Source organism: Carassius gibelio, chromosome B22, assembly GCF_023724105.1.
Source record: "Carassius gibelio isolate Cgi1373 ecotype wild population from Czech Republic chromosome B22, carGib1.2-hapl.c, whole genome shotgun sequence".
In the NCBI taxonomy this organism is placed as follows: Eukaryota; Metazoa; Chordata; class Actinopteri; order Cypriniformes; family Cyprinidae; genus Carassius; species Carassius gibelio.
This window is the reverse complement of record NC_068417.1, coordinates 39,166,281-39,193,723: the sequence shown is the minus strand read 5'-3', so window position 1 is coordinate 39,193,723 and position 27,443 is coordinate 39,166,281. Positions and strand designations below refer to the sequence as shown.

The window sequence follows — 27,443 nt, the reverse complement described above, 5'->3', positions numbered from 1 at the left end:
GAAAGAGTGGTTACCAGTGTGCATGAGGTGATTTCTCAATGACGGGTAAGATCCTCTTCTGGCCAATAGGGGACAACCTAAGGCAGGGGGTCACCGCCACTGGGCACCTGCCCTGAAGGGAGGTGTTATATGTGAGATGGTAGTGGAGTTGAGCGGATGCTTGATAGGCCTAGAGCATCATTAAGAGGGGAACTGTATGAAGTACAGCAATCTGCCTCAAAATGTGAGCTCCTCCAGACCTGATCACCAGCAACCGCATTCCTTGACTGATTGTTGTGACAAGCGTCCACAACTTGATGCAACTATGCCAGTGGATCACACCCTGAGGACAAGGAGCTTATTTATAAAAAGTTAATGGCAATGGGCTTTCAAGAACCATCTGAGACCATGTGATGACAGCCATTATTTTGAGACAAAAATTTCTTATGAGGCTAAAATGATATTGAACTAATATGTCTATATCATAGTCTTTACTCATGCAGGTCATTAGGCATGACACAAGATGATAACAAGATATGGTGGTGGCTAAAAATGAAGACTGCTTCTGCTTAATCAAGAGATGGTTTAGATAACAAAGGTTAAGGGAATTAAGCATGTAAGGTAAAAATAATTTTAAAGAAATGTTCCTAGCATTATGTATTTTAAACAGTTTAAACTGAGATTTTAGATCTAGAAACTTTGACATTTTTAACTTATTTGAATAATTTAGGGTTATATGTTGTAATGAATTTTATATTATAGTCTAAGTTAAAGTTTGGCAAAAATTGTCTAAATAAATAAATAAATAATATTTTGCACAGTAAGAGAGAGAGAGAGAGAGTGCTTGAGTGGAGGCCGGGATAGTGCTCTTCTTCTATTATTGGCCTGCTAAGAAAGAGTAACCAAAACAGAGCAATGATTTGAAGACCAAAACAACCAAGCTGATTTTACTCTAAATAAAAATCATTAAAGAACAGGCAAACTTTGAGATTAGATAAGAGACTAGGTTCAAACTAGGTAAAATGCACAGACAATGTTTAAGTTTAAATCCTTCCGATTTAATACCAAAAGGAAAACCTTAAATATGAGCTGTTAAAATATTAATGTGTTAAGTATGTGCATGCACAAGGATGGCTACTATAAATTTTTTGGGGACAATTCTGTTCCTGTTTTGTTTCAATTGAGTTACTAACCTCTGGAATGAGTGTTTTATCATTACAGATGTGTTGAGTGAAATTACTTTACAGAAGTCGGTAATTCTGAGTGAAACTAATGAAAAGACAATGCCGAACATGGGACGAGCTTTAAGTGGATTGGTTATCCAGCTCTGTCTGCTATTGGTAATAATGACTTGTTTTGTCTTTTATAATGCTGATTTAAATCACTCTCTGGATTAATATGTTAAAGAGTGTTTATATGATTGGATTTGTGAAATTTAAGTTTGCCGTCCAAAATGGGTTTAAAATCCATGCCTAAATTTAAATGAGGGTCTAAATTTTAACAAGTTAACACTTTGTTGTTTGAATGGTAAAGGTAAATATTTTAGACGGCAGAAAAACAGTGACAGATTGGCTACGTCACTAACCAAATTATCCAGAGAGCACCCTCACATAAAGAAGCCTGGTGGGAAAACAAAGGAGTGAATCCTGCTTGTGTAATATAGTGCAAAAGCTTTATGTAGTGGTTTATGTAGAACAGAGATAAGTTGAACAAAAACGTGTGGATAGCCCCTTAATGGAGCAAATCCATAACAAGAGGTTTGAAATAATTGAAATAGCACAGCAAAAAAAAAATAATAATAATAAATTTAGTTTGAACAAAACAATTGTAATAGGCTATATGGAGCTGCTTATGAACACCTGTCAGGTCAAATCAAATTAATATTGTGAACACTGACAGGGCTTTTTGATAATGTATACTGTTTCAATACAGATTTACAGAAACTGAGGATGTCTCTTTAATAAATATTTGGGCGTTTAGAACTAAGTAATAGTATTGTTCATTTAGTAATAGTATTGGGAAATCTGTGTGCTTTTTTTTAGTTTATAATAATTTATGAGTAAATAAATATCACTACCAATTGACAAACATGAACGAGGGTTTTAAAGACATTGATCTCGTAGCTGATGTGTGAGCATTTATCACTGACAAAACAGTGAGAACTAAATTGACTTAATACGAGGTATTGAGGATTTGCTTCTGAATGTGTCATTAATATAGTCTGAGTACAGTAATATGGTATGAAAATTGACAAGATTTGCATTTGAAAAAAAAAAGGTAATGATAAGGCAATGAGTATGGTTAACAGTAATGTCCTGGTATTAAATACATGCATGACAATAAGTGGATAGGTTAGGTGTATTTTTGAAGTTAGACACTTCGATACTTAAAATGTAATTTTGATCAAATGTTGTTAACAATGACAAGTTTGGGTTAATGGTTAATGTATGTTTAAACAGCATGTGAACTATGATGACTGCAAATGGATTCGTGGTGAAACTAAAACTTAATAAAAGGGCTATTAAGTAATAAACTAGGAACTGCTCTAGGTTTTCGAGGAAATTATGATTATGATTATTTTAATTTTTTTAAGATGGCTCAATATTGATCTTACTTATTTTTGGTTTGTTTAATTTTGTGTTTTTAACACCAAGTTTGGAATGAAAGGGTAAAATAGATAATCAATCTCTATAATTGTACCATTGATGGGGAAAATTATAGATTTTCATGAAATAAGGGTATCTTTACTGGGATTTAGGTTATAAGCAATGTCTGTATTTGGTATCTGTGAGGTGACTGAGGGTCTGACATATGTCAGGAATGCAATAACAGTGGTTATTCATTTAGCCCGGCTTCCAGAGAATAATATATATACGTTTATTGTAATGAGTTTATCTTAAGATATGACCAAATTAACTAAAATTCATCATAGTTGTATAAAACATGCTAAAAGAAAACAAATAAGGCAAATATCCTTCTTAAGGGTTTAAAAAGAAAAAAAAAATGAATTGGTTATAGTGTATGCGGTTTTCTTTAATGATTTGTTAAATCTGGTTAATGAATATGCAAATTTAGTCTTAAGGCTGTTAGATAAATGTTTTGTTTTAGAGGGTAAGTGTGAAGTAGCTGTAGTAGGAAGAGAGGTATTTACAAAGATATGTTGATGAAAGTATATATGGATGGAGGACACTTTTCCAGGTAGAGGGACACACAGAATAATTCACTGGAAAAGACATTATGTGAAGAAAGACTAGTGCAAGTGGCGATATTGTGGGATTAAGTAAGTAGATGAATGGGAAGTAAGAATGATTATGGGAAGTATTTTGTACAAAATAATGTGTTTATTACTAGAAATGTCAGCCAGTACCAGAGATCTTAAGTATATGCACCTGCTTAAGTTGACCAACAGCCTGCATTCTTAGCATGCATCACAACTACACCTGACCTCATTTATTAGACCAGATGTGGGGTATTAGACCCCACATTGATCTAAAACGGGGGACTGAAGAAGTGGATGCCGATTTGCCATATCCTTCATACTGATATTAATTATTTTATTACATGATTTCTTGTTTGACTATTAATCAAGTTATAGCAAGAGTGAAATGTGTAACCTTATGTGTGCTGTATTTCTTTTCCTCAAGATTAATGTCCACATATTATGTGTGTGTATCCAACCGTAATGATAAGACACTCGCCAGTGCTAGAAAGCCTTGAATTTTAGATAAGTTCTCTGTGTACGTGTGTTAGTATCTGTCTGTACAGGGAGAAGCTCAGACAGTCCCAGGACAAACAATCAACTGCCAGTGTCCAGCATATCAGATATACGTCTTTGGAGAGTTTTATCTAGGTTTTGGAACCAATCAGAATTTTGTTGACTCATGTATTGACGCAATTAGTATCCTCTGTCAGGGTATAACTGTGGTTGATTTTGTATTGTACTGGGGGGCGGCCTGCGAATTCCTTCGAGAGTGTTGAAGCTGACTTCTGCTGATGAAATTGCAAACTATTTTCTTCAAGTAAAATTATTATTATTAATTGAACTCATCTCTGAGTCCTGGTCTTCATTGCGACATATCTGGTCCTTGGGTTTTAACTGTAAATTCCCCTACAATACCAACCTGGCTATGCCCCATCTCGTCGGATCTCGGAAGCTAAGCAGGTTTGGGCCTGGTTGGTACTTGGATGGTAGACCGCCTCGGAATTACAGGTGCTGTAAGCTTTTTGGAAATTTTTCACTTAGTATATAATAATTTTGCCAAAAAATAGAATCAATGCCCGATCTCTTAATCTTAGCAGGTTTAGGTCTGGTTAGTACTTTGATGAGAGACTGCCTAGGAATACCAGGTGCTTTAAGCTTTTGGGTTTTCTTTCCTACTTATATAATGTACTGGCGATTAGATTGGCTGGTCTTTAAATAGCCCTCTCTTTGCAGCAGTCTTGGCTTGCGGTCATACCAACCTGGCTATGCCCCATCTCGTCTGATCTTGGAAGCTAAGCAGGTTTGGGCCTGGTTGGTACTTGGATGGGAGACCGCCTCGGAATACCAGGTGCTGTAAGTTTTTTGGACATTTTTCACTTAGTATATAATAATTTTGCCAAAAAATAGAGTCAAAGCCCTGATCTCTGAATCTTAGCAGGTTTAGGCCTGGTTAGTACTTGGATGGGAGACGGCCTGGGAATACCAGGTGCTGTAAGCTTTTTGGACATTTTTCACTTAGTATATAATAATTTTGCCAAAAAATATAGTCAATGCCCGACCTCTGAATATTAGCAGGTTCGGGCATGGTTTACTTCATGGATGGGAGACTGCCTGGGAATACCAGGTGCTTTAATCTTTTGGAAAATTTCACGAATTATATAATAATCTTTCATTAAAAAAAAAAAAAAAGTCAATGCCCGATCTCTGAATCTTAGCAGGTTTAGGTCTGGTTAGTACTTTGATGAGAGACTTCCTAGGAATACCAGGTGCTTTAAGCTTTTGTGTTTTCTTTCCTACTTATATAATGTACTGGCGATTAGATTGGCTGATCTTTAAATAGCCCTCTATTTGCTGCAGTCTTCGCTTACGGCCATACCAACCTGAGGGCGCTAGAGAGCTACAGGAAGTGTTGGCTGCAGTTTGGAGAGGAAGGCTCTCCTCCATTTTGTTTTTTCTGTTAGTGTTTGTTTTGAGAGTTGTTTTTGGACTTTAGTTTATTTTTTGTGTGGTTTTTCAGTTTTAAACCACCTAACAGCGGCATCTTGCTGGCTGGAGGGTGGTTAATTTTTTGTTTGTGTTTTGTACAATGGACGGATTATTGGCAAACGACACTGGAATGGCTGGAGAGACACGCATGGCAAACGACACTGGACTGGCTGGAGAGAGACGCATGGCAAACGACACTGGACTGGCTGGAGAGAGACGCATGGCAAACGACACTGGACTGGCTGGAGAGAGACGCATGGCAAACCACACTGGACTGGCTGGAGAGAGACGCATGGCAAACGACACTGGACTGGCTGGAGAGAGACGTATGGCAAACAATACTGGACTGGAGAATCGACAACGAGCAGGACACGGTAAAAATCAAGATTTAAGAGATCTACTTCGTAAAAGGAAATACTTAAAGGAGGCAACAGTGATTGTGAATGTGGAAAATGTTAGTGAGGTGAAGGCTGTTGATATTATTAAAGCGGTGACGGAGAAATGTGGATATGGGGAAATCTTGGCACTAAGGCCAAGACAAGGAAAAGAATACGAGCTGACAATGGAAAAAGAAGAAACTTGTGATAAACTGACTGAGGGATTGGTAATAAATGGAGTGAACTGTGAGATAAAAAAAACTTCAAAACAGAGACTATGTTGTCTCTTTCATGCATCTGCCCGTCTACCTTGCTGATGAAGAGATTTTAAATAAACTGGAGGTTTGGGGGGTTTCCCCAATTTCAAAAATAAAGCGGCGTGTTTATCCGGGCACCAGCATTGAGGATGGGACGAGATACGTAAAGGCGCGGTTCCCGAAGGAGGTGGCCTCCCTCCCTTACAGCACAAAAATAGAAACGGCAGAGGGACCACAATATTTTCGGGTGATGCACAGTCATCAGGTTAAGACTTGTCGGCTATGCATGAGCCCAGACCATGTGGTGAAGGACTGCCCGGAGTTCACGTGCCATAAATGCGAGGAGAGAGGCCATTTCGCGAGAAATTGCAATGCTGTGACGTGCCCGGATTGCAATTTGGTTTTAAATAAGTGTGAGTGTTGGATGCAGGGTGAGGAGGAGGAGGAGGAGCAGCAGGTGGGCGGGCAGGTGCATGAAAGAGACAACGAACAGCGAGTTGATGGAGAAACAGTACGAGGTGAAGGACTGGAATTAAATAAGGATATAGAACAACAGAAAGAGTGTACCGAACCGATTATACAAACACAACAGGATGGGGGAATTTGGACACAGATGGATTTGACTGACAGCTTGCAAAATGCTTTGGATACTATGGAACTGGATGATGAAAGGAATAAAGTATTGAGGGATGCACAACAGGAGGGAATTTTATGTACACCGATGGATGTGACGGACAGTGTGCAAAAGGAGATGGACACAGTAGAAATGAATGATGCTACAAAAGAGTGTGAACAAGGACAAGAAAATGAGGAGACACAGGGGAAATCATCGAAAAGAAGAAGATCTGTAAAGGTAATGCCCAATCTAGATAATGCAAGAAAAAGAGTGCTTAAAGAAGATGGTATTGAGTGTGCTAATAAGTATGAGCTGCTAAAGGGTTTGGAGGGGATGGACTGAGTTTATGGGTTTTATGCATGTTTTTATATGTTTTATGCTTTTAAGAATTGTTACTTTTAATGCTAGAGGGCTTTCAAATGTAGGAAAATTTGAAAAAGTCAAAGAAATGTGTAAAGGAGAGGATGTGATTTTATTACAAGAAACTAACTGGAGAGAAGAGTACATGACTGAAATAAGGAAAAGGTGGAGCGGAGAGATTTTTTATAACAATGGTGATGGGAGGCTGGGAAGAGGAGTTGCTATTTTAATAAAAGAAAACTGTGGGGTATCATGTAAAACAATATATAATGACATAGATGGGAAATGTATTGCGGTTGAAATGGAGTATGAGGAGAAAAAAAGTTATTGTAGTTAATATTCATGCACCGACTGTAGAGAATGAAAAGAAGGAATATTTTAATGTATTAAGATATTTTTTAAAAAAGCATAAAGAAGTTATTATGATGGGTGATTTTAATACCGTTTTCAGTAAATTAGAAATTGGTGAGGGAATGGTTTTTAAAAATGATAAAGGAAGAAAAGAACTGAAATTATTAATGGAAGAAAATAATCTGATTGATTTATGGAGAGAAAGAAATGAAAAAAAGAAAGAATATTCAAGGAGGCAATTAGTAGGGAATTTTATGTGTAAGACAAGGATTGATTTTATTTTGTGTACAAGGAACATTGAAGGATTTATCGGTAACATTAAATATGAAGAATCAAGCTTAAGTGACCATAAACCAATTTTTATGCAAGTAGACTGGAGTTCAGTGAAAAGAGGGCCGGGTGTATGGATTTTAAATGTAGAGATTTTGAAGAATGAGGAGTATGTTTTAAGTATTAAAGAAATTATTGAAAAAGAAAAGGAGAATGAAATGTACAGTGAAGATAAAAGGATATGGTGGGAAAATGTTAAATATTTAGTTAAAAAGTTCACAATAAAATATTGCAAATTAATACAGATATGTAAGAGGAAGAAGGAGAGAGAAATAAGAGAAAAATTGGAAAAGGAATTAAATGACAATGGGAAAGATATACAAAAAATAAAAGAATTGGAGGGAATATTGAAAGAAATGGAAGAGAAAAAATATGAAGGTGCAAGACTAAGAAGTAAAGCTAAATATACTGTGGAGGGTGAGAAATGTACAAAGTTTTTCTTTGATCTAGAAAAAATAAGAGGGAAAGCTGGAATGATTAGAGAAATAAGAGGAAAAAATGGTGTAGTGGTGGAAACAAATGAGGAAATATTAAAAGAAGTAAAAGCATATTATGAAAACCTGTTTAGTACTGAGGGGTTGAGGGAAGAAGAGAAATTGGAGTTACTAAATCAAATAAAAACAACAGTAGGAGAAGTAGACAAAAAAGAGTGTGATGAAGAGATAAGAGAAGAAGAGATAAAAAGAGCAATAAGTGAATTAAACAAAAATAAAAGTCCAGGTATAGATGGTTTGGGGAGTGAATTTTATATCGTTTTTAAAGATTTTTTAACCAATATTTTAAAAGAAGTATATGAAGATATTTTTAAGAAAGAGGAAATGAATCAGAGAATGGGGATGGGATTAATAAAGTTGATATATAAAAGAAAAGGAGATAAAGTAGACCTAAAAAATTATAGACCAATTACAATGCTGAATACAGATCTGAAAATTTTAACAAAAGTTTTAGCCAATAGATTGAAAGAAGTAATGCCAACTATAATTGAAACAAATCAAGTGTATGGAGTTAAAGGGAAAGATATAGCAGACACAACTCTAAGTATAATTGATAAAATAAGATATATGAAAGAAAAAAAATAAAAAAGGATATGTTATTAGTTTGGATTTCGAAAAGGCCTTTGATAGAGTGGAGCATGAATATTTATTTGGAATTTTAAGAAGGTACGGGTTTGGGGAAAATTTTGTCAAGTGGATTACAATTTTATATAGGGGAGCAATAACAAGAATAGAGTGTAATGGTTTTTTAACAGAATGTTTTAAAATTACTAGATCAATAAGACAAGGATGTCCATTATCAGCGCTTTTATATTCTTTAGTTGCAGAACCATTGGGATTAGCTGTTAAAATAGATGAAGACATAAGAGGGATAAACATTGAAGGAAGTGGGGGAAATGAAAAAATATTTCAATATGCAGATGATACAACAATAATAGTTAAAGATATAGAGAGTGTTAATAAAGTAATGGAAGTAGTACAGATGTTTTGTAGGGGATCAGGAGGCAAGTTAAATGAAGAAAAAACAACGTATGTGAGATTTGGAGGAGTAAATGTTTTAACGGATCATTTTCATTTTAAAGAAACAAAAGAAATAAGGATTTTAGGTGTTCTAATGGGAAAAGACGAAAGGAATGTTAAAGAAAAAATGTGGGAAGAAATAGTAGGAGGAATTGAAAAAAAGGTTAAATTTTTGGAAATTGAGGACTTTAAGTGTAAAAGGGAAGGTTTTAATTTTAAATGTTTTAATGGTGTCAAAGTTGTGGTATGTTTTATATGTGACTGCTATGCCAATGTGGGTGGAGAAAAGGTTGAAAAAATGTTTTTTAGATTTTTTATGGAATAGTAAACCGTCAAGAATTGCATATAGTACATTAATAGGAGAAGCAGGGAAAGGAGGGATGGGATTAATTGATGTCGAACAGAGAAAAAATAGCTTAAGAATTAAAATAGTAAAAAAATATATAGATGATGGTCACAAAACAGCATGGAAAAAGACAATGGAATATTTTTTAAACAAATGTGGGGATTTTAACATGGGGGATGGAATTTTATGGATGAAAACAAAGAATTGGTTGACAGAGTGCTTACCAGAGTTTTATAGGGAAATGTTTAGTGCATGGGGAATATTTTTAGACAAAGTTGTGTATGATCCACATGGGAGAGAAAACATTTTAAATCAACCTCTGTTTTTAAACAAAAACATTTTAAAACAAGACAAAGAATTGTTTTTAAAGAAATGGATGGATGTGGGGGTAACAAGAGTGAGAGATGTTTTGTATGAATTTAAAGAAGGGTTTTTACCGACACAATTTATTGTAGATGCAATGGAGGAGGCAAAAGAGGATTACAGTGAACAAGAAATAAAAAATAAATATGAAATCATTAAAAATGCAATACCTAAAGAGTGGATAAAAAGAATAGAAAGTATGGAAGGAGAGCCAAAAGAGAAATGTATTCATGTGAAATTTGGGGAAAAAATGTATGATTTTAAGGAATGTACTGTGAAAATGATTTATTGTGCTTTTAGAGATGATGTTTTTAAAGAGCCGATTGTAAATGGATACTGGGTGCAGAAATTCAAAGATTTAAAAAAAGAGTGTATATGGAGAAACATGACGGGGAAATGTGTGGAAACTAAATTGGAATGTTTGGAGTATTTTATAAGGCATAAAGTGGTTTTTACTGATGTAATTTTAAATAAAATAGGAATGGAAGAAAATGCTCTGTGTAAAGTGTGCCAGGAAGAGGAAGAGGGGATTTTACATATGTTTTTACATTGTAGAGAGTTGGAGGACTTTTTAAGGAAATGTAAATGTTTAATTAAAGATGTGACTGAGGAGTGGGATGAAAATATAATGGAATGGAACAGAGTTGTCATGTTTGGTTGGGAAAAAAAGTGTAAAAACAAAAGTTTCATTAATCTGTGTGTAATGCTAATGAAAAGTGCAATATGGGACAGAAGAACTTTGGCTAAAAAGGAAAAAATTGTGTTGGATGTTTGGAGTGTGTTTAAAAGAAAAACAGAATTATATATTGAAAGACTGTATGTTTACTAGGTGTAAATATGTTAGACTCTTTTTATGATGTTTTTACCCCAAAAGTCTGTTGTGTTTTAAAGAATTTAATGTGGAGTTTGCCAGAAAGTGGAAGAGTTTTTTAAATTATCTATGTAAAGGAAAGATGTGTAATGTAGAGATGTGTAAAGTCAATGTTATGTAATTTCTATTGATTGTGTTTAATCTATTGTATTTTATTGATTGAAATTTCTTAATAAAAAAAAAAAAAAAAAAAAAAGGCTATGCCCGATCTCGTCTGATCTCGGAAGCTAAGCAGGCTTGGGCCTGGTTTGTACTTGGATGGGGGACAGCCTGGGAATACCAGGTGCTGTAAGCTTTTTGGACATTTTTCACTTAGTATATAATCATTTTGCCAAAAAATAGAGTCAATGCCCTGATCTCTGAAACTTAGCAGGTTTAGGTCTGGTTAGTACTTGGATTGGAGACCGCCTGGGAATACCAGGTGCTGTAAGCTTTTTGGACATTTTTCACTTAGTATATAATAATTTTGCCAAAAAATATAGTCAATTCCCGACCTCTGAATATAAGCAGGTTCGGGCATGGTTTACTTCATGGATGGGAGACTGCCTGGGAATACCAGGAGCTTTAATCTTTTGGAAAATTTCACGAATTATATAATAATCTTTCATTAAAAAAAACAAACACAAAAAAAAAAAAGTCAATGCCCGATCTCTGAATCTTAGCAGGTTTAGGTCTGGTTAGTACTTTGATGAGAGACTGCCTAGGAATACCAGGTGCTTTAAGCTTTAGGGTTTTCTTTCCTACTTATATAATGTACTGGTGATTGGATTGGTCGGTCTTTAAATAGCCCTCTCTTTGCAGCAGTGTTGGCTTACGGTCATACCAACCTGGCTATGCCCCATCTCGTCTGATCTCGGAAGCGAAGCAGGTTTGGGCCTGGTTGGTACTTGGATGGGAGACCGCCTCGGAATACCAGGTGCTGTAAGCTTTTTGGACATTTTTCAGTTAGTATATAATAATTTTGCCAAAAAATAGAGTCAATGCCCTGATCTCTGAAACTTAGCAGGTTTAGGTCTGGTTAGTACTTGGATTGGAGACCGCCTGGGAATACCAGGTGCTGTAAGCTTTTTGGACATTTTTCACTTAGTATATAATAATTTTACCAAAAAATATAGTCAATGCCCGACCTCTGAATATTAGCAGGTTCGGGCATGGTTTACTTCATGGATGGGAGACTGCCTGGGAATACCAGGTGCTTTAATCTTTTGGAAAATTTCACGAATTATATAATAATCTTTCATAAAAAAAAAAATAAAAAAAAGTCAATGCCCGATCTCTGAATCTTAGCAGGTTTAGGTCTGGTTAGTACTTTGATGAGAGACTGCCTAGGAATACCAGGTGCTTTAAGCTTTTGGGTTTTCTTTCCTACTTATATAATGTACTGTGAATAGATTTGTCGGTCTTTAAATAGCCCTCTCTTTGCAGCAGTCTTGGCTTACGGTCATACCAACCTGGCTATGCCCCATCTCGTCTGATCTCGGAAGCTAAGCAGGTTTGGGCCTGGTTGGTACTTGGATGGTAGACCGCCTCGGAATAACAGGTGCTGTAAGCTTTTTGGAAATTTTTCACTTAGTATATAATAATTTTGCCAAAAAATAGAGTCAATGCCCGATCTCTTAATCTTAGCAGGTTTAGGTCTGGTTAGTACTTTGATGAGAGAGTGCCTAGGAATACCAGGTGCTTTAAGCTTTTGGGTTTTCTTTCCTACTTATATAATGTACTGGCGATTAGATTGGCTGGTCTTTAAATAGCCCTCTCTTTGCAGCAGTCTTCGCTTACGGCCATACCAACCTGGCTATGCCCGATCTCGTCTGATCTCGGAAGCTAAGCAGGTTTTGGCCTGGTTAGTACTTGGATGGGAGACCGCCTGGGAATACCAGGTGCTGTAAGCTTTTTGGACATTTTTCACGTAGTATATAATAATTTTGCCAAAAAATATAGTCAATGCCCGACCTCTGAATATTAGCAGGTTCGGGCATGGTTTACTTCATGGATGGGAGACTGCCTGGGAATACCAGGTGCTTTAATCTTTTGGAAAATTTCACGAATTATAAAATAATCTTTCATTAAAAAAAAAAAACACAAAAAAAAAAGTCAATGCCCGATCTCTGAATCTTAGCAGGTTTAGGTCTGGTTAGTACTTTGATGAGAGACTGCCTAGGAATACCAGGTGCTTTAAGCTTTTGGGTTTTCTTTCCTACTTATATAATGTACTGGTGATTAGATTGGTCGGTCTTTAAGTAGCCCTCTCTTTGCAGCAGTCTTGGCTTACGGTCATACCAACCTGGCTATGCCCCACCTCGTCTGATCTCGGAAGCTTAGTATATAATAATTTTACCAAACAATATAGTCAATGCCCGACCTCTGAATATTAGCAGGTTCGGGCATGGTTTACTTCATGGATGGGAGACTGCCTGGGAAAACCAGGTGCTTTAATCTTTTGGAAAATTTCACGAATTATATAATAATCTTTCATTAAAAAAAAAAAAAAAAAAAGGAGTCAATGCCCGATCTCTGAATCTTAGCAGGTTTGGGCCTGGTTAGTACATGGATGGGAGACTGCCTGGGAATACCAGGTGCTTTAATCTTTTGGAAAATTTTACGAATTATATAATAATCTTTCATTAAAAAAAAAAAAAAAAGTCAATGCCCGATCTCTGAATCTTAGCAGGTTTAGGTCTGGTTAGTACTTTGATGAGAGACTGCCTAGGAATACCAGGTGCTTTAAGCTTTTGGGTTTTCTTTCCTACTTATATAATGTACTGGTGATTAGATTGGTCGGTCTTTAAATAGCCCTCTCTTTGCAGCAGTCTTGGCTTACGTTCATACCAACCTGGCTAAGCCCCAACTCGTCTGATCTCGGAAGCTAAGCAGGTTTGGGCCTGGTTGGTACTTGGATGGTAGACCGCCTCGGAATAACAGGTGCTGTAAGCTTTTTGGAAATTTTTCACTTAGTATATAATAATTTTGCCAAAAAATAGAGTCAATGCCCGATCTCTTAATCTTAGCAGGTTTAGGTCTGGTTAGTACTTTGATGAGAGACTGCCTAGGAATACCAGGTGCTTTAAGCTTTTGGGTTTTCTTTCCTACTTATATAATGTACTGGCGATTAGATTGGCTGGTCTTTAAATAGCCCTCTCTTTGCAGCAGTCTTCGCTTACGTCCATACCAACCTGGCTATGCCCGATCTCATCTGATCTCGGAAGCTAAGCAGGTTTGGGCCTGGTTAGTACTTGGATGGGAGACGGCCTGGGAATACCAGGTGCTGTAAGCTTTTTGGACATTTTTCACTTAGTATATAATAATTTTGCCAAAAATATAGTCAATGCCCGACCTCTGAATATTAGCAGGTTCGGGCATGGTTTACTTCATGGATGGGAGACTGCCTGGGAATACCAGGTGCTTTAATCTTTTGGAAAATTTCACGAATTATATAATAATCTTTCATTAAAAAAAACAAACACAAAAAAAAAGTCAATGCCCGATCTCTGAATCTTAGCAGGTTTAGGTCTGGTTAGTACTTTGATGAGAGACTGCCTAGGAATACCAGGTGTTTTAAGCTTTTGGGTTTTCTTTCCTACCTATATAATGTACTGGTGTTTAGATTGGTCGGTCTTTAAATAGCCCTCTCTTTTGCAGCAGTCTTGGCTTACGGTCATACCAACCTGGCTATGCCCCATCTCGTCTGATCTCGGAAGCTAAGCAGGTTTGGGCCTTGTTGGTACTTGGATGGGAGACCGCCTCGGAATAACAGGTGCTGTAAGCTTTTTGGAAATTTTTCACTTAGTATATAATAATATTGCCAAAAAATAGAGTCAATGCCCTGATCTCTGAATATTAGCAGGTTTAGGTCTGGTTAGTACTTGGATTGGAGACCGCCTGGGAGTACCAGGCGCTCTAAGCTTTTTGGACATTTTTCACTTAGTATATAATAATTTTGCCAAATAATAGAGTCAATGCCCGATCACTGAATCTTAGCAGGTTTGGGCCTGGTTAGTACATGGATGAGAGACTGCCTGGGAATACCAGGCGCTTTAATCTTTTGGAAAATTTCACGAATTATATAATAATCTTCCATAAAAAAATAAATAAAAAAATGAAAGAGTCAATGCCCGATCTCTGAATCTTAGCAGGTTTAGGTCTGGTTAGTACTTTGATGAGAGACTTCCTAGGAATACCAGGTGCTTTAAGCTTTTGTGTTTTCTTTCCTACTTATATAATGTACTGGCGATTAGATTGGCTGGTCTTTAAATAGCCCTCTCTTTGCAGCAGTCTTCGCTTACGGCCATACCAACCTGGCTATGCCCGATCTCGTCTGATCTCGGAAGCTAAGCAGGTTTTGGCCTGGTTAGTACTTGGATGGTAGACCGCCTGGGAATACCAGGTGCTGTAAGCTTTTTGGACATTTTTCACTTAGTATATAATAATTTTGCCAAAAAATATAGTCAATGCCCGACCTCTGAATATTAGCAGGTTCGGGCATGGTTTACTTCATGGATGGGAGACTGCCTGGGAATACCAGGTGCTTTAATCTTTTGGAAAATTTCACGAATTATATAATAATCTTTCATTAAAAAAAACAAACACAAAAAAAAAGTCAATGCCCGATCTCTGAATCTTAGCAGGTTTAGGTCTGGTTAGTACTTTGATGAGAGACTGCCTAGGAATACCAGGTGCTTTAAGCTTTTGGGTTTTCTTTCCTACTTATATAATGTACTGGTGATTAGATTGGTCGGTCTTTAAGTAGCCCTCTCTTTGCAGCAGTCTTGGCTTACGGTCATACCAACCTGGCTATGCCCCACCTCGTCTGATCTCGGAAGCTTAGTATATAATAATTTTACCAAACAATATAGTCAATGCCCGACCTCTGAATATTAGCAGGTTCGGGCATGGTTTACTTCATGGATGGGAGACTGCCTGGGAAAACCAGGTGCTTTAATCTTTTGGAAAATTTCACGAATTATATAATAATCTTTCATTAAAAAAAAAAAAAAAAAAAGAGTCAATGCCCGATCTCTGAATCTTAGCAGGTTTAGGTCTGGTTAGTACTTTGATGAGAGACTGCCTAGGAATACCAGGTGCTTTAAGCTTTTGGGTTTTCTTTCCTACTTACATAATGTACTGGCGATTAGATTGGCTGGTCTTTAAATAGTCGTCTCTTTGCAGCAGTCTTCACTTACAGCCATACCAACCTGGCTATGCCCGATTTCGTCTGATCTCGGAAGCTAAGCAGGTTTGGCCTCGTTAGTACTTGGATGGGAGACCGCCTGGGAATACCAGGTGCTGTAAGCTTTTTGGACATTTTTCACTTAGTATATAATATTTTTGCCAAATAATAGAGTCAATGCCCGATCTCTGAATATTAGCAGGTTTGGGTCTGGTTAGTACTTGGATGGGAGACCGCCTGGGAATAACAGGTGCTGTAAGCTTTTTGGAAATTTTTCACTTAGTATATAATAATTTTGCCAAAAAATAGAGTCAATGCCCGATCTCTGAATCTTAGCAGGTTTGGGCCTGGTTAGTACATGGATGGGAGACTGCCTGGGAATACCAGGTGCTTTAATCTTTTGGAAAATTTTACGAATTATATAATAATCTTTCATTAAAAAAAAAAAAAAAAGTCAATGCCCGATCTCTGAATCTTAGCAGGTTTAGGTCTGGTTAGTACTTTGATGAGAGACTGCCTAGGAATACCAGGTGCTTTAAGCTTTTGGGTTTTCTTTCCTACTTATATAATGTACTGGTGATTAGATTGGTCGGTCTTTAAATAGCCCTCTCTTTGCAGCAGTCTTGGCTTACGTTCATACCAACCTGGCTATGCCCCAACTCGTCTGATCTCGGAAGCTAAGCAGGTTTGGGCCTGGTTGGTACTTGGATGGTAGACCGCCTCGGAATAACAGGTGCTGTAAGCTTTTTGGAAATTTTTCACTTAGTATATAATAATTTTGCCAAAAAATAGAGTCAATGCCCGATCTCTTAATCTTAGCAGGTTTAGGTCTGGTTAGTACTTTGATGAGAGACTGCCTAGGAATACCAGGTGCTTTAAGCTTTTGGGTTTTCTTTCCTACTTATATAATGTACTGGCGATTAGATTGGCTGGTCTTTAAATAGCCCTCTCTTTGCAGCAGTCTTCGCTTACGTCCATACCAACCTGGCTATGCCCGATCTCATCTGATCTCGGAAGCTAAGCAGGTTTGGGCCTGGTTAGTACTTGGATGGGAGACGGCCTGGGAATACCAGGTGCTGTAAGCTTTTTGGACATTTTTCACTTAGTATATAATAATTTTGCCAAAAATATAGTCAATGCCCGACCTCTGAATATTAGCAGGTTCGGGCATGGTTTACTTCATGGATGGGAGACTGCCTGGGAATACCAGGTGCTTTAATCTTTTGGAAAATTTCACGAATTATATAATAATCTTTCATTAAAAAAAACAAACACAAAAAAAAAGTCAATGCCCGATCTCTGAATCTTAGCAGGTTTAGGTCTGGTTAGTACTTTGATGAGAGACTGCCTAGGAATACCAGGTGTTTTAAGCTTTTGGGTTTTCTTTCCTACCTATATAATGTACTGGTGTTTAGATTGGTCGGTCTTTAAATAGCCCTCTCTTTTGCAGCAGTCTTGGCTTACGGTCATACCAACCTGGCTATGCCCCATCTCGTCTGATCTCGGAAGCTAAGCAGGTTTGGGCCTTGTTGGTACTTGGATGGGAGACCGCCTCGGAATAACAGGTGCTGTAAGCTTTTTGGAAATTTTTCACTTAGTATATAATAATATTGCCAAAAAATAGAGTCAATGCCCTGATCTCTGAATATTAGCAGGTTTAGGTCTGGTTAGTACTTGGATTGGAGACCGCCTGGGAGTACCAGGCGCTCTAAGCTTTTTGGACATTTTTCACTTAGTATATAATAATTTTGCCAAATAATAGAGTCAATGCCCGATCTCTGAATCTTAGCAGGTTTGGGCCTGGTTAGTACATGGATGAGAGACTGCCTGGGAATACCAGGCGCTTTAATCTTTTGGAAAATTTCACGAATTATATAATAATCTTCCATAAAAAAATAAATAAAAAAATGAAAGAGTCAATGCCCGATCTCTGAATCTTAGCAGGTTTAGGTCTGGTTAGTACTTTGATGAGAGACTTCCTAGGAATACCAGGTGCTTTAAGCTTTTGTGTTTTCTTTCCTACTTATATAATGTACTGGCGATTAGATTGGCTGGTCTTTAAATAGCCCTCTCTTTGCAGCAGTCTTCGCTTACGGCCATACCAACCTGGCTATGCCCGATCTCGTCTGATCTCGGAAGCTAAGCAGGTTTTGGCCTGGTTAGTACTTGGATGGTAGACCGCCTGGGAATACCAGGTGCTGTAAGCTTTTTGGACATTTTTCACTTAGTATATAATAATTTTGCCAAAAAATATAGTCAATGCCCGACCTCTGAATATTAGCAGGTTCGGGCATGGTTTACTTCATGGATGGGAGACTGCCTGGGAATACCAGGTGCTTTAATCTTTTGGAAAATTTCACGAATTATATAATAATCTTTCATTAAAAAAAACAAACACAAAAAAAAAGTCAATGCCCGATCTCTGAATCTTAGCAGGTTTAGGTCTGGTTAGTACTTTGATGAGAGACTGCCTAGGAATACCAGGTGCTTTAAGCTTTTGGGTTTTCTTTCCTACTTATATAATGTACTGGTGATTAGATTGGTCGGTCTTTAAGTAGCCCTCTCTTTGCAGCAGTCTTGGCTTACGGTCATACCAACCTGGCTATGCCCCACCTCGTCTGATCTCGGAAGCTTAGTATATAATAATTTTACCAAACAATATAGTCAATGCCCGACCTCTGAATATTAGCAGGTTCGGGCATGGTTTACTTCATGGATGGGAGACTGCCTGGGAAAACCAGGTGCTTTAATCTTTTGGAAAATTTCACGAATTATATAATAATCTTTCATTAAAAAAAAAAAAAAAAAAAGAGTCAATGCCCGATCTCTGAATCTTAGCAGGTTTAGGTCTGGTTAGTACTTTGATGAGAGACTGCCTAGGAATACCAGGTGCTTTAAGCTTTTGGGTTTTCTTTCCTACTTACATAATGTACTGGCGATTAGATTGGCTGGTCTTTAAATAGTCCTCTCTTTGCAGCAGTCTTCACTTACAGCCATACCAACCTGGCTATGCCCGATTTCGTCTGATCTCGGAAGCTAAGCAGGTTTGGCCTCGTTAGTACTTGGATGGGAGACCGCCTGGGAATACCAGGTGCTGTAAGCTTTTTGGACATTTTTCACTTAGTATATAATATTTTTGCCAAATAATAGAGTCAATGCCCGATCTCTGAATATTAGCAGGTTTGGGCCTGGTTAGTACATGGATAGGAGACTGCCTGGGAATACCAGGCGCTTTAATCTTTTGGAAAATTTCACGAATTATATAATAATCTTCCATAAAAAAAATAAATAAAAAAAAGTCAATGCCCGATCTCTGAATCTTAGCAGGTTTTGGTCTGGTTAGTACTTTGATGAGATACTGCCTAGGAATACCAGGTGCTTTAAGCTTTTGGGTTTTCTTTCCTACTTATATAATGTACTGGTAATTAGATTGGTCGGTCTTTAAATAGCCCTCTCTTTGCAGCAGTCTTGGCTTACGTTCATACCAACCTGGCTATGCCCCATCTCGTCGGATCTCGGAAGCTAAGCAGGTTTGGGCCTGGTTGGTACTTGGATGGTAGACCGCCTCGGAATTACAGGTGCTGTAAGCTTTTTGGAAATTTTTCACTTAGTATATAATAATTTTGCCAAAAAATAGAATCAATGCCCGATCTCTTAATCTTAGCAGGTTTAGGTCTGGTTAGTACTTTGATGAGAGACTGCCTAGGAATACCAGGTGCTTTAAGCTTTTGGGTTTTCTTTCCTACTTATATAATGTACTGGCGATTAGATTGGCTGGTCTTTAAATAGCCCTCTCTTTGCAGCAGTCTTGGCTTACGTTCATACCAACCTGGCTATGCCCCATCTCGTCGGATCTCGGAAGCTAAGCAGGTTTGGGCCTGGTTGGTACTTGGATGGTAGACCGCCTCGGAATTACAGGTGCTGTAAGCTTTTTGGAAATTTTTCACTTAGTATATAATAATTTTGCCAAAAAATAGAATCAATGCCCGATCTCTTAATCTTAGCAGGTTTAGGTCTGGTTAGTACTTTGATGAGAGACTGCCTAGGAATACCAGGTGCTTTAAGCTTTTGGGTTTTCTTTCCTACTTATATAATGTACTGGCGATTAGATTGGCTGGTCTTTAAATAGCCCTCTCTTTGCAGCAGTCTTGGCTTGCGGTCATACCAACCTGGCTATGCCCCATCTCGTCTGATCTTGGAAGCTAAGCAGGTTTGGGCCTGGTTGGTACTTGGATGGGAGACCGCCTCGGAATACCAGGTGCTGTAAGTTTTTTGGACATTTTTCACTTAGTATATAATAATTTTGCCAAAAAATAGAGTCAAAGCCCTGATCTCTGAATCTTAGCAGGTTTAGGCCTGGTTAGTACTTGGATGGGAGACGGCCTGGGAATACCAGGTGCTGTAAGCTTTTTGGACATTTTTCACTTAGTATATAATAATTTTGCCAAAAAATATAGTCAATGCCCGACCTCTAAATATTAGCAGGTTCGGGCATGGTTTACTTCATGGATGGGAGACTGCCTGGGAATACCAGGTGCTTTAATCTTTTGGAAAATTTCACGAATTATATAATAATCTTTCATTAAAAAAAAAAAAAAAAAAAAAAAAAAAAGGAGTCAATGCCCGATCTCTGAATCTTAGCAGGTTTGGGCCTGGTTAGTACATGGATGGGAGACTGCCTGGGAATACCAGGTGCTTTAATCTTTTGGAAAATTTCACGAATTATATAATAATCATTCATTAAAAAAAAAAAAAAAAAGTCAATGCCCGATCTCTGAATCTTAGCAGGTTTAGGTCTGGTTAGTACTTTGATGAGAGACTGCCTAGGAATACCAGGTGCTTTAAGCTTTTGGGTTTTCTTTCCTACTTATATAATGTACTGGTGATTAGATTGGTCGGTCTTTAAATAGCCCTCTCTTTGCAGCAGTCTTGGCTTACGTTCATACCAACCTGGCTATGCCCCATCTCGTCTGATCTCGGAAGCTAAGCAGGTTTGGGCCTGGTTGGTACTTGGATGGTAGACCGCCTCGGAATAACAGGTGCTGTAAGCTTTTTGGAAATTTTTCACTTAGTATATAATAATTTTGCCAAAAAATAGAGTCAATGCCCGATCTCTTAATCTTAGCAGGTTTAGGTCTGGTTAGTACTTTGATGAGAGACTGCCTAGGAATACCAGGTGCTTTAAGCTTTTGGGTTTTCTTTCCTACTTATATAATGTACTGGCGATTAGATTGGCTGGTCTTTAAATAGCCCTCTCTTTGCAGCAGTCTTTGCTTACGTCCATACCAACCTGGCTATGCCCGATCTCATCTGATCTCGGAAGCTAAGCAGGTTTGGGCCTGGTTAGTACTTGGATGGGAGACGGCCTGGGAATACCAGGTGCTGTAAGCTTTTTGGACATTTTTCACTTAGTATATAATAATTTTGCCAAAAATATAGTCAATGCCCGACCTCTGAATATTAGCAGGTTCGGGCATGGTTTACTTCATGGATGGGAGACTGCCTGGGAATACCAGGTGCTTTAATCTTTTGGAAAATTTCACGAATTATATAATAATCTTTCATTAAAAAAAACAAACACAAAAAAAAAGTCAATGCCCGATCTCTGAATCTTAGCAGGTTTAGGTCTGGTTAGTACTTTGATGAGAGACTGCCTAGGAATACCAGGTGTTTTAAGCTTTTGGGTTTTCTTTCCTACCTATATAATGTACTGGTGATTAGATTGGTCGGTCTTTAAATAGCCCTCTCTTTGCAGCAGTCTTGGCTTACGGTCATACCAACCTGGCTATGCCCCATCTCGTCTGATCTCGGAAGCTAAGCAGGTTTGGGCCTTGTTGGTACTTGGATGGGAGACCGCCTCGGAATAACAGGTGCTGTAAGCTTTTTGGAAATTTTTCACTTAGTATATAATAATATTGCCAAAAAATAGAGTCAATGCCCTGATCTCTGAATCTTAGCAGGTTTAGGTCTGGTTAGTACTTGGATTGGAGACCGCCTGGGAGTACCAGGCGCTCTAAGCTTTTTGGACATTTTTCACTTAGTATATAATAATTTTGCCAAATAATAGAGTCAATGCCCGATCTCTGAATCTTAGCAGGTTTGGGCCTGGTTAGTACATGGATGAGAGACTGCCTGGGAATACCAGGCGCTTTAATATTTTGGAAAATTTCACGAATTATATAATAATCTTCCATAAAAAAATAAATAAAAAAAATGAAAGAGTCAATGCCCGATCTCTGAATCTTAGCAGGTTTAGGTCTGGTTAGTACTTTGATGAGAGACTTCCTAGGAATACCAGGTGCTTTAAGCTTTTGTGTTTTCTTTCCTACTTATATAATGTACTGGCGATTAGATTGGCTGGTCTTTAAATAGCCCTCTCTTTGCAGCAGTCTTCGCTTACGGCCATACCAACCTGGCTATGCCCGATCTCGTCTGATCTCGGAAGCTAAGCAGGTTTTGGCCTGGTTAGTACTTGGATGGTAGACCGCCTGGGAATACCAGGTGCTGTAAGCTTTTTGGACATTTTTCACTTAGTATATAATATTTTTGCCAAATAATAGAGTCAATGCCCGATCTCTGAATATTAGCAGGTTTGGGCCTGGTTAGTACATGGATAGGAGACTGCCTGGGAATACCAGGCGCTTTAATCTTTTGGAAAATTTCACGAATTATATAATAATCTTCCATAAAAAAAATAAATAAAAAAAGTCAATGCCCGATCTCTGAATCTTAGCAGGTTTAGGTCTGGTTAGTACTTTGATGAGATACTGCCTAGGAATACCAGGTGCTTTAAGCTTTTGTGTTTTCTTTCCTACTTATATAATGTACTGGTGATTAGATTGGTCGGTCTTTAAATAGCCCTCTCTTTGCAGCAGTCTTGGCTTACGGCCATACCAACCTGGCTATGCCCGATCTCGTCTGATCTCGGAAGCTAAGCAGGCTTGGGCCTGGTTTGTACTTGGATGGGAGACCGCCTGGGAATACCAGGTGCTGTAAGCTTTTTGGACATTTTTCACTTAGTATATAATCATTTTGCCAAAAAATAGAGTCAATGCCCTGATCTCTGAAACTTAGCAGGTTTAGGTCTGGTTAGTACTTGGATTGGAGACCGCCTGGGAATACCAGGTGCTGTAAGCTTTTTGGACATTTTTCACTTAGTATATAATAATTTTGCCAAAAAATATAGTCAATTCCCGACCTCTGAATATAAGCAGGTTCGGGCATGGTTTACTTCATGGATGGGAGACTGCCTGGGAATACCAGGAGCTTTAATCTTTTGGAAAATTTCACGAATTATATAATAATCTTTCATTAAAAAAAACAAACACAAAAAAAAAAAGTCAATGCCCGATCTCTGAATCTTAGCAAGTTTAGGTCTGGTTAGTACTTTGATGAGAGACTGCCTAGGAATACCAGGTGCTTTAAGCTTTTGGGTTTTCTTTCCTACTTATATAGTGTACTGGTGATTAGATTGGTCGGTCTTTAAATAGCCCTCTCTTTGCAGCAGTCTTGGCTTACGGCCATACCAACCTGGCTATGCCCCATCTCGTCTGATCTCGGAAGCTAAGCAGGTTTGGGCCTGGTTAGTACTTGGATGGGAGACCGCATGGGAATACCAGGTGCTGTAAACTTTTTGGACATTTTTCACTTAGTATATAATAATTTTGTCAAATAATAGAGTCAATGCCCGATCTCTGAATCTTAGCAGGTTTGGGCCTGGTTAGTACATGGATGGGAGACTGCCTGGGAATACCAGGTGCTTTAATCTTTTGGGTTTTCTTTCCTACCTATATAATGTACTGGTGATTAGATTGGTCGGTCTTTAAATAGCCCTCTCTTTGCAGCAGTCTTGGCTTACGGTCATACCAACCTGGCTATGCCCCATCTCGTCTGATCTCGGAAGCGAAGCAGGTTTGGGCCTGGTTGGTACTTGGATGGGAGACCGCCTCGGAATACCAGGTGCTGTAAGCTTTTTGGACATTTTTCACTTAGTATATAATAATTTTGCCAAAAAATAGAGTCAATGCCCTGATCTCTGAAACTTAGCAGGTTTAGGTCTGGTTAGTACTTGGATTGGAGACCGCCTGGGAATACCAGGTGCTGTAAGCTTTTTGGACATTTTTCACTTAGTATATAATAATTTTACCAAAAAATATAGTCAATGCCCGACCTCTGAATATTAGCAGGTTCGGGCATGGTTTACTTCATGGATGGGAGACTGCCTGGGAATACCAGGTGCTTTAATCTTTTGGAAAATTTCACGAATTATATAATAATCTTTCATAAAAAAAAAAATAAAAAAAAGTCAATGCCCGATCTCTGAATCTTAGCAGGTTTAGGTCTGGTTAGTACTTTGATGAGAGACTGCCTAGGAATACCAGGTGCTTTAAGCTTTTGGGTTTTCTTTCCTACTTATATAATGTACTGGTGATTAGATTGGTCGGTCTTTAAATAGCCCTCTCTTTGCAGCAGTCTTGGCTTACGTTCATACCAACCTGGCTATGCCCCATCTCGTCTGATCTCGGAAGCTAAGCAGGTTTGGGCCTGGTTGGTACTTGGATGGTAGACCGCCTGGGAATACCAGGTGCTGTAAGCTTTTTGGAAATTTTTCACTTAGTATATAATAATTTTACCAAAAAATATAGTCAATGCCCGACCTCTGAATATTAGCAGGTTCGGGCATGGTTTACTTCATGGATGGGAGACTGCCTGGGAATAGCAGGTGCTTTAATCTTTTGGAAAATTTCACGAATTATATAATAATCTTTCATAAAAAAAAAAAAGAGTCAATGCCCGATCTCTGAATCTTAGCAGGTTTGGGCCTGGTTAGTACATGGCTGGGAGACTGCCTGGGAATACCAGGTGCTTTAATCTTTTGGAAAATTTCACGAATTATATAATAATCTTTCATAAAAAAAAAAAAGAGTCAATGCCCGATCTCTGAATCTTAGCAGGTTTAGGTCTGGTTAGTACTTTGATGAGAGACTGCCTAGGAATACCAGGTGCTTTAAGCTTTTGGGTTTTCTTTCCTACTTATATAATGTACTGGCGATTAGATTGGCTGGTCTTTAAATAGCCCTCTCTTTGCAGCAGTCTTCGCTTACGGCCATACCAACCTGGCTATGCCCGATCTCATCTGATCTCGGAAGCTAAGCAGGCTTGGGCCTGGTTAGTACTTGGATGGGAGACCGCCTGGGAATACCAGGTGCTGTAAGCTTTTTGGACATTTTTCACTTAGTATATAATAATTTTGCCAAGAAATATAGTCAATGCCCGACCTCTGAATATTAGCAGGTTCGGGCATGGTTTACTTCATGGATGGGAGACTGCCTGGGAATACCAGGTGCTTTAATCTTTTGGAAAATTTCACGAATTATATAATAATCTTTCATTAAAAAAAACAAACACAAAAAAAAAGTCAATGCCCGATCTCTGAATCTTAGCAGGTTTAGGTCTGGTTAGTATTTTGATGAGAGACTGCCTAGGAATACCAGGTGCTTTAAGCTTTTGGGTTTTCTTTCCTACTTATATAATGTACTGGCGATTAGATTGTCTGGTCTTTTAATAGCCCTCTCTTTGCAGCAGTTTTCGCTTACGTCCATACCAACCTGGCTATGCCCGATCTCGTCTGATCTCGGAAGCTTAGCAGGTTTGGGCCTGGTTAGTACTTGGATGGGAGACTGCCTAGGAATACCAGGTGCTTTAAGCTTTTGGGTTTTCTTTCCTACTTATATAATGTACTGGTGATTAGATTGGTCGGTCTTTAAGTAGCCCTCTCTTTGCAGCAGTCTTGGCTTATGGTCATACCAACCTGGCTATGCCCCATCTCGTCTGATCTCGGAAGCGAAGCAGGTTTGGGCCTGTTTGGTACTTGGATGAGAGACCGCCTCGGAATACCAGGTGCTGTAAGCTTTTTGGACATTTTTCACTTAGTATATAATAATTTTGCCAAAAAATAGAGTCAATGCCCGATCTCTTAATCTTAGCAGGTTTAGGTCTGGTTAGTACTTTGATGAGAGACTGCCTAGGAATACCAGGTGCTTTAAGCTTTTGGGTTTTCTTTCCTACTTATATAATGTCCTGGCGATTAGATTGGCTGGTCTTTAAATAGTCCTCTCTTTGCAGCAGTCTTCGCTTACGTCCATACCAACCTGGCTATGCCCGATCTCGTCTGATCTCGGAAGCTAAGCAGGTTTGGGCCTGGTTAGTACTTGGATGGGAGACCGCCTGAGAATACCAGGTGCTGTAAGCTTTTTGGACATTTTTCACTTAGTATATAATAATTTTGCCAAAAAATATAGTCAATGCCCGACCTCTGAATATTAGCAGGTTTGGGCATGGTTTACTTCATGGATGGGAGACTGCCTGGGAATACCAGGTGCTTTAATCTTTTGGAAAATTTCACGAATTATATAATAATCTTTCATTAAAAAAAAAAAAAAAAAATAAAAAAAAAAAAAAAAAAGTCAATGCCCGATCTCTGAATCTTAGCAGGTTTAGGTCTGGTTAGTACTTTGATGAGAGACTGCCTAGGAATACCAGGTGCTTTAAGCTTTTGGGTTTTCTTTCCTACTTATATAATGTACTGGCGATTAGATTGGCTGGTCTTTAAATAGCCCTCTCTTTGCAGCAGTCTTCGCTTACGGCCATACCAACCTGAGGGCGCTAGAGTGCAACAGGAAGTGAGTTGGCAGTAGTAGGAAGAGAGAGGCTCTTCCATTTTGTAGTTTGGTTTAGTTTTTTCGTTTGTTTGTGTGTTTTGAGTTTATATTAGTTAGTTGTTGTTGTTTTTTAACCCCAAACAGTTTATACTGTTTGGGGTTTTCATTTAAGAAAATGACGGATTTAACGGACAAAGGATACGGACTGGCAAAAGGAAATGAGATGGGGAACAGAGAATCAGGATATGTTGCAGACGAGATGGAAAGGAATATAAATGAAGACAATGGTGAAAGCAGGAATGAAACATGGGCAAAGGTGGTTTCAAGGAGAAAACCAGATGGAAAAACAAATGGACAGGACAGAAAAACAGCACTACAAACAACTGAAGGTACTGGAACTAATAAAGGAGTTGGTGAAAAAATAAATGATTTATCTCAACGACAGCAAATGATAAAGAGGTTGAGCCAACAAACAAAGTATCAGAGGCAATACAGAAAAGAAGCAACATTAACAATGACTGTAAAAGATATAGAACACACAACAGTAATAATGATCATTAAATCAGTTGAAGAGAAAGTAGGAATTGGAAAACTGATCGGACTAAGAAGAAAGAATAACAATGAATTTGAAATGACTATGGAAAGTGAGTTGGACTGTGATTTACTGTTGAATGGAATCATGATTAACGGAAAAGAATGTGAGATAAGGAAACTGTGTGCAACAGAAAGAATGGTATCTTTCTTGAGTCTGCCCAGCTATATAGAAGATGAGGAAATTATTCAAAAACTGATAAATTGGGGAGTAACTCCCATTTTGCCTCTAAGAAGAAGATATCATCCGGGGACAACAGTGGCGGACGGAACACGTTTTCTAAAGGTAAAGTTTCCACAAGAAGTGACATCTTTGCCATATAATACCAGGTTCATGACTGAAGAAAGAGTGCAGTACTACAGAGTGATTCATGACAACCAGCTGAAGACATGCAGGATCTGTGTAAGTGTGGAACATGAGAAAAAGGACTGTCCGCAATTCAAATGTCGAGACTGTTTTGAGCAGGGGCAT

General features: G+C 38.2%; 13 non-coding genes and 16 pseudogenes across 13 annotated transcripts; all 29 read left to right on the top strand.

The window, feature by feature from the left end:
• The first annotated feature begins 4,422 nt into the window (after positions 1-4,422).
• LOC128006623 (uncharacterized) lies at positions 4,423-4,541 on the top strand (annotated as a pseudogene).
• A 6,820-nt stretch (positions 4,542-11,361) lies between these two features.
• On the top strand, positions 11,362-11,480 carry LOC128006441 (5S ribosomal RNA). The gene has a single exon (XR_008179058.1). It is a non-coding gene; the product is annotated as a 5S ribosomal RNA (ribosomal RNA).
• A 505-nt stretch (positions 11,481-11,985) lies between these two features.
• Positions 11,986-12,104, top strand: LOC128006824 (uncharacterized; annotated as a pseudogene).
• Positions 12,105-12,325: 221 nt separating this feature from the next.
• LOC128000254 (5S ribosomal RNA) lies at positions 12,326-12,444 on the top strand. The gene has a single exon (XR_008173042.1). It is a non-coding gene; the product is annotated as a 5S ribosomal RNA (ribosomal RNA).
• A 923-nt stretch (positions 12,445-13,367) lies between these two features.
• LOC128007402 (uncharacterized) lies at positions 13,368-13,486 on the top strand (annotated as a pseudogene).
• A 221-nt stretch (positions 13,487-13,707) lies between these two features.
• Positions 13,708-13,826, top strand: LOC128003621 (5S ribosomal RNA). The gene has a single exon (XR_008176341.1). It is a non-coding gene; the product is annotated as a 5S ribosomal RNA (ribosomal RNA).
• Positions 13,827-14,199: 373 nt separating this feature from the next.
• Positions 14,200-14,318, top strand: LOC128006985 (uncharacterized; annotated as a pseudogene).
• A 511-nt stretch (positions 14,319-14,829) lies between these two features.
• On the top strand, positions 14,830-14,948 carry LOC128003479 (5S ribosomal RNA). The gene has a single exon (XR_008176202.1). It is a non-coding gene; the product is annotated as a 5S ribosomal RNA (ribosomal RNA).
• Positions 14,949-15,726: 778 nt separating this feature from the next.
• On the top strand, positions 15,727-15,844 carry LOC128006542 (uncharacterized; annotated as a pseudogene).
• A 501-nt stretch (positions 15,845-16,345) lies between these two features.
• On the top strand, positions 16,346-16,464 carry LOC128007265 (uncharacterized; annotated as a pseudogene).
• Positions 16,465-16,685: 221 nt separating this feature from the next.
• LOC128003619 (5S ribosomal RNA) lies at positions 16,686-16,804 on the top strand. The gene has a single exon (XR_008176339.1). It is a non-coding gene; the product is annotated as a 5S ribosomal RNA (ribosomal RNA).
• A 373-nt stretch (positions 16,805-17,177) lies between these two features.
• Positions 17,178-17,296, top strand: LOC128006984 (uncharacterized; annotated as a pseudogene).
• A 511-nt stretch (positions 17,297-17,807) lies between these two features.
• On the top strand, positions 17,808-17,926 carry LOC128003478 (5S ribosomal RNA). Its single transcript, XR_008176201.1, has one exon. It is a non-coding gene; the product is annotated as a 5S ribosomal RNA (ribosomal RNA).
• Positions 17,927-18,704: 778 nt separating this feature from the next.
• Positions 18,705-18,822, top strand: LOC128006541 (uncharacterized; annotated as a pseudogene).
• A 368-nt stretch (positions 18,823-19,190) lies between these two features.
• Positions 19,191-19,309, top strand: LOC128007255 (uncharacterized; annotated as a pseudogene).
• A 221-nt stretch (positions 19,310-19,530) lies between these two features.
• On the top strand, positions 19,531-19,649 carry LOC128007254 (uncharacterized; annotated as a pseudogene).
• A 221-nt stretch (positions 19,650-19,870) lies between these two features.
• On the top strand, positions 19,871-19,989 carry LOC128006622 (uncharacterized; annotated as a pseudogene).
• Positions 19,990-20,651: 662 nt separating this feature from the next.
• LOC128007105 (uncharacterized) lies at positions 20,652-20,770 on the top strand (annotated as a pseudogene).
• A 221-nt stretch (positions 20,771-20,991) lies between these two features.
• Positions 20,992-21,110, top strand: LOC128003618 (5S ribosomal RNA). Its single transcript, XR_008176338.1, has one exon. It is a non-coding gene; the product is annotated as a 5S ribosomal RNA (ribosomal RNA).
• Positions 21,111-21,482: 372 nt separating this feature from the next.
• LOC128006983 (uncharacterized) lies at positions 21,483-21,601 on the top strand (annotated as a pseudogene).
• Positions 21,602-22,113: 512 nt separating this feature from the next.
• On the top strand, positions 22,114-22,232 carry LOC128003477 (5S ribosomal RNA). The gene has a single exon (XR_008176200.1). It is a non-coding gene; the product is annotated as a 5S ribosomal RNA (ribosomal RNA).
• Positions 22,233-22,599: 367 nt separating this feature from the next.
• On the top strand, positions 22,600-22,718 carry LOC128001001 (5S ribosomal RNA). The gene has a single exon (XR_008173772.1). It is a non-coding gene; the product is annotated as a 5S ribosomal RNA (ribosomal RNA).
• A 513-nt stretch (positions 22,719-23,231) lies between these two features.
• Positions 23,232-23,350, top strand: LOC128004878 (5S ribosomal RNA). The gene has a single exon (XR_008177552.1). It is a non-coding gene; the product is annotated as a 5S ribosomal RNA (ribosomal RNA).
• Positions 23,351-23,571: 221 nt separating this feature from the next.
• Positions 23,572-23,690, top strand: LOC128006440 (5S ribosomal RNA). Its single transcript, XR_008179057.1, has one exon. It is a non-coding gene; the product is annotated as a 5S ribosomal RNA (ribosomal RNA).
• Positions 23,691-24,196: 506 nt separating this feature from the next.
• LOC128006665 (uncharacterized) lies at positions 24,197-24,315 on the top strand (annotated as a pseudogene).
• Positions 24,316-24,817: 502 nt separating this feature from the next.
• On the top strand, positions 24,818-24,936 carry LOC127994976 (5S ribosomal RNA). The gene has a single exon (XR_008167942.1). It is a non-coding gene; the product is annotated as a 5S ribosomal RNA (ribosomal RNA).
• A 373-nt stretch (positions 24,937-25,309) lies between these two features.
• On the top strand, positions 25,310-25,428 carry LOC128006831 (uncharacterized; annotated as a pseudogene).
• Positions 25,429-25,512: 84 nt separating this feature from the next.
• On the top strand, positions 25,513-25,631 carry LOC128007202 (uncharacterized; annotated as a pseudogene).
• Positions 25,632-25,852: 221 nt separating this feature from the next.
• On the top strand, positions 25,853-25,971 carry LOC128000015 (5S ribosomal RNA). Its single transcript, XR_008172815.1, has one exon. It is a non-coding gene; the product is annotated as a 5S ribosomal RNA (ribosomal RNA).
• The last annotated feature ends 1,472 nt before the right edge of the window (positions 25,972-27,443 follow it).